Genomic DNA, 6,000 nt, shown 5'->3' on the forward strand with positions numbered 1-6,000 from the left:
ATTATTGTGTTATATACATATATTGTACATGATAAACTAGATCTGATAAGTAAAGAAAACATGCACATAGTTTAATTGCATTTAACTAGTCAGGTAAAACTGTTATGTATAAATCTAAATAAATCATAATTCAAAATAACATGTTGTATCATACCAAATTTTTGCATACATACAAATCATCTATTATATATGCATATTACTGAAATCATACCCTGGATGGATAGCTAGCTGATGTCATGTATTACCCCCACCTGACTGGGTTGTGCGACCAGTAGGTTGGGCCTAACAATGGTTGGCCTACCATGCTAAGCCAAAACTAACTCGTTTATAAGTACGATTGGCCTGCCTAGCCTGGACCGGACTACCAGGGCCACACACTACTACATTGGGCTCAATCGACTATCCATACACCGACACTCTATCTGAGACGTGTGGTGGCACTACCTGATCTGATAGATACGGTACCATGCTCTGAAACTAAACTAAGCCATCAGGGTTCTACTATCATATAGTATATTTTATATGTAGCTGTATAATACTGTTTCATGATTTTGTGTAAAATCTGTCATAATAATATTTTTGAATAACACGACATCTGCGCCGACTGAATATCACGACATCTGCACTAGCTAAATATCCTAATATACTGAAAAATATAATTTCTATACTGTTTATACTTTTTTTTAAAACTGTCGTCAAATCATGCTTATACTGTGAATTCATAAAATATTCTAACATACTATTATTTACAATGAAATTTATACTCATGCCACACACAAGTGAGTACTACTCTGTAATAAATGATCTGGTATGGGAAAACATATTTTGCTGACAAAATAATATTAAATTTATTTTCAAAGTTTCCTTAGTTCAACATCGGTATTCCCAAAAACTATACTAAATCATATATAAATTTCTAAATCAAATGTTGTATATTCAATAATTAATTTTCTGAAAATACTTGACTCAATCTATCCCCTTACCTATTTCCTGAGAAGCCTATTGAAAAACCCTAAACCATGCCCGCGGCATTCAGAACTCCAAACCCTGAAATCGCATTATCCCTAGTTCAATCAACTCAATCCTAGTATATTTATCATCCAAAACATTTCCTGGACCCATATATCCCAAATAATCATTTAAACCCTAAAATAACTTACCTTGATTTTGGAGTGGTGCCCAAGGACTCCAAATTAACAATATGCTCCAATCAACTTATAGAGAATCCTTCCTAGATTATCGTGGCGGTTCCTGATCGTTGAAACGGGCTGCAATGGAGCTGAAATCAAAGAGAGAAGGAGAAGAGTCCGAAAGTTAGAGAGAGGGAGAGAGAGAGAGAGAGAGAGAGAGAGAGAGAGAGAGAGAGAGAGAGAGAGAGAGAGAGAGAGAGAGAGAGAGAGAGAAATCTGTTTTCTCGCTGAAAATCCAATTTTGAGTCTTTAATAGACAGTTGCCCACGCGGCCTCGTTGACGAGACACGTGTACTCGTTGAAGAGTCACAGAAGAGTGTTTGTCGACTAAGGTAATGGGTTCATCGACGAAACCTTAATGGCCTGAAATTCTTTGTTCTCGATATCTTCTCGTAGACGAGACATGTGTACTTGTCGAAGAGATCAAGAAAGACGTTCATCGACGAAGATAATGAATTCGTCAATGAGTCCCTGCTAATGCCCCTTTTAAAATTTCTTTTCCCCTTCTTTTTCTTTCTCTTCCCTTTCCTTTATTATTTTCATAAATTGAATTTTTCGAGTCTCTACATCACAGAAGTAGGAGTATGGGTGGAGGTTCAACTGTGTAGAAAGAGACACTTTTTTAGCATCAATCGTATAACAATTTTGATACTGTTAAGACGGGTAGGCTGTGCAATCACCTTTTATATGTGACGACAGCTTTGGATTTAAATGACATGCCTCGTACATTGTTTTAGTCATAATTTTTGTCAATGGAATTTGCACTTAATGAGACAAATTTGCACTAATTCAATGTCAGACATAATTTTCATGATGAACTGCGAAAATCAATTGAGTATAGACGTGACCAAAGTTCAAATGCAACTCTGTTTATACTAAAATTTCAAACGGTTCCATCAATTGTAATGAGTAAGAGGGAGGTGTGTGCACGGTGGAGCCAATGTGACCTGACATTGAAGGTTACCTTGAATTAGAGGAAGAAGACAATTTACTAGGGTATTTCAAAGAAGCAAAAGACAAGGTAATAAATGAGGTTGGTAGACCAAAAAATTATGCGATTGATCATGAAAAAGTTTTCATGCCTCCTCAAAACATAGCTAAGGGAAAGAGACGGGTACGGGACATGCCACCATTAACGTATATGTTCAACGACGGAGCTGTTGATATCATAACCCAATTTGAGAGTTCTGTGGAGGGCATTTGATGGGATGTGTTTTATAATTTTTTAATTTTCAACACAAAGGATCATTTGATACATTCTATGTACGTGCACTACAAACACATCACAATTTCAAGGTGGTGCAATCAAGCCCAACAACATGGGTTGTTAGGTGTAGTGCAGATGAGAGTTGTGCTTTGAGGTTGCGTGATTGTTAAGGTATAAAGCATGAGTTGTTTGTGTTGGCCAAATAAGGCTTACAATTCTTATTTTGATGATACCAAATCAAATGATATGTTTAATATGTTTCAAGCAAAAGTTTTTCAGGAAAACAGCAAAGCTCAAGTGCAAAAGGAAGATTATGAATTACAAAGAATTCTTGAAAAATACAAAGTAAAGCCTATAGACTATAAAGAGCATAAAGAACAAAGTTGTACTGTGAAAAGCTCAAAGGAAAGATTGCAACCACAAAGCTGATGGAAGAACAAGTTTGAAGACTAAAAGAGTTATATTAATTATATTCTAATTGCAAGTACTTCAAGGTTAAACTCAAATATAAAGTGGTTTGAAACTCATAGAAAATCAAAAATATTTTTTTTCTAAAGAATATTTTTAATAAATAAAAAGGGCTTAAGAAGAGAAGATTTTTTATGAAGGTCCAGGCAACTGCCACATTAAGAAAATGATTTTACAAAAAGTCAGTAGCTAGAGAGGCGACTGCCTAACCAGCCAGGCACCTGTGTGAACAAGCCAGGCGACTGCCTTGGTTTTGGTAGGTGACTGCCTGCATTCTGTGTTGAGAGTTGCCTTGTGACAGGTGACTGCCACTCAAACGTGGCTTTAATTCTCTCAACGGGAAGATTTTTTAAATCACGTTTTTGAACATATATATTTGGAAATAAATTTTAGGAATCTTTGGGAGTAATGGTTGGCTTCTAAAAACATCTATAAATAGTCAAAAGCTTCAAAGGTTTAAAACGATGATTAAAGAGGCAATATTTAAATGTTTTTGAAATTAAGCAATTCTCAAAAGCTTTCAAATCCAGCAATCTTCAAAGTTCTCAGATCCAGCAATTTTCAAAGTTTTTAGATCAAGCATCTTTTCAAAGGTTTTTAGATCAAGTGATCTTCAAGTATTCAAATTTCTAAAAGGATCTAAAACTCTCTTGTGCTTGAAAATTCTGATATGATATTGATTTATATTTTGAAGCAAAGCTTTCAAAAATCAGAATCTTTCATCTTTCTTTGAAAAATTATTTGGTAATTCATACTAAATTCTGAGCTTCAAATTTCTTATATTTGAATTACCTTGACGTATAAGTGAGCTGATCATTGTACTAATTTACTCTATTGTGAGAGTTCTCTTTTGTACACAAATTTCTTTATCATCATTCTTAAACGATTCAGAGTTGTTGAATCGTTGGACCAAATAAGAGGTTATTGTTTGGAGAGGCGGGCTCTAGCCTAACAGAAGGAGTGGTTGTAAATAGGTATTGTTCTACCAGGTAAAGGAACTGATATAATGGAATCCTTTGGTGTTTTGCCAAAGGCAAGGACGTAGGCTGTGTTGAAGCCGAACCTTGTAAAAATTCTTGTCTCTTTCTCTCTGCTTTATTTTACATTCTTTACTTGCTATTGTTATAAGTTTTATAAGTGCAGGTTGCAGGTTCTAAATTGAGAAAGAAACAGAGGTACTTAATTAATAGAAAGTACGTTTTGATTAATTGTTTGCAAAAACCCAAAAAGGGAGTACGTTGATTAATCTGCGGAAATGTTAATCAAGTAAAGTGAATACTAAGAGATTACAGGGAAATCAACAAAATCTTAAATATTTTTTTATTGATTGATCTCATTGATTAAATTGTAATTTTAAATTTCAGATTTCTTAAGTGTGGTTATTGTTCATATATATCTTGATTTCTGGGTTATTAAAATCAGAAAGTTTAAAAATCACTAAATTATAAAAAGAATCCAATTCACCACCCTCTTGGGAAGCTATTCCTCATTTTAGTTTGAAATTACATAATATAAAGGCCCTCATACCTGCATCAATGATATTCTTTCGAAGGACCACCCACAATCGAAGTTGTCCTTAGTTGTGTATGAAATGACATAAATTATCAAGAATGATGCTGGTTCTTCAGATGCCGCTTTATAGACAAACTTTAGGTCAAAGTATTAACAACATGTATTATATAGAAAGGTATGGTGTGGAAAGCAACTGGCAATTGTGATAATTTTTGGAGATTAGGATCTTTCATATCGAATGTTAACAAAGTGGATGCATGCTATGTGCATGTCAAATCCTAGGACAAAGGTGAAGTGGGTATGGAGAGATATTCCTAATGCTAACAACTCTGCAGTCTTGACATGTATTTTTTGGTTGTTTGTAGCCTCAATAAGGAATTTCATCATTGTCCTCTAGTTACTTGTGTAGATCGAACACACTTAATTGGGAAGTAAAAAGGAAAATTATTAATCGCAACGTTCCCTGATGCAAACTAGCAAATATTTCTTGTCGCATTTACGATACTTAAGGAGGAGAGTCTGCCAACATGGTTCTAGTTTCTTCAATGCGTTCAGGATGAAGTGAATGATCGCAACAATTTATGTCTTATATCACACAAATACCCCAGTATTATTGGTTCCATTCATTGTAATGTTGACTAGCAACCGCCTCATGAACACCAAATGGTTTGCTTGTGGCACATTGTCAATAACTTCACTAAGAGGGTGCAAAATATGATATTGAAGCACTTGGTTGAAATAGCTAGAAGGGAACACCAAGTAAGGAAATTCAATAATTTGATTGAAAGGATATTACGTGAAGGTAGGTGACTCATGAAATTTTTTTAAGTGATCCCCCATCACATATGGATGCAATCCCATGCTTATGGTTAAAGGTACGAAAACATAACCACTAATCTCGTCAAATGCTTTAATGTCATCCTTAAAGGAACTCGTGGTTTACCGATAACTGGCATTGTACAGATGATGTTTTTTAAGTTGTGTAGTACTTCAGTGTTCGACAAGAGGCGTCGCAACAAACAATGGAGTTGGGGAATGGTTACACCCCACATTTTTTGTTGCAATTACAAATGAAGGAAATGGTGAATGCTAGCCATATTATAAATTTTAAATTTAAAAAAAATTATTTAGTATTCAAACTGCACTATGCTAGCCAAATAAGGGTCAAAATGCTCAAATCATCGACATAAAAGAACGATGTCATACATAAATCAACACAACCCTTGTTCGCATTTGTTAGTTATGTGTGGGTCGAGGAGACTGGGGTACAGTCGCTATGTCCACCTTTCTTTCACATTAACAGAACATTATGCTACATATGCAACCTACTTTATCCTGGTACTCCATGAAGATTACTAGACAGATCTAGTAGCATCACCGTTATACAGGAATCGACATTTAATTAGGTTGAAAGGTCATCTGAAGAGTTTGAGATTGCATAATGAAATGGACATATGAGAGGCCAACAAGAAAATGAGGAGTGGTTTCTAACAAGAAGAAGGTCACAACTGCACTTGGTGTCCGAGGAGGATTGCAGGTCACAAGGGAGCTAAACCATCACATTGATGTCAACTTAATTTGTTTATTATTTATATATATTTTAGTTTATATTTGTACATGCTA

This window comes from Malania oleifera, chromosome 2, assembly GCF_029873635.1.
Source record: "Malania oleifera isolate guangnan ecotype guangnan chromosome 2, ASM2987363v1, whole genome shotgun sequence".
NCBI lineage: Eukaryota > Viridiplantae > Streptophyta > Magnoliopsida > Santalales > Ximeniaceae > Malania > Malania oleifera.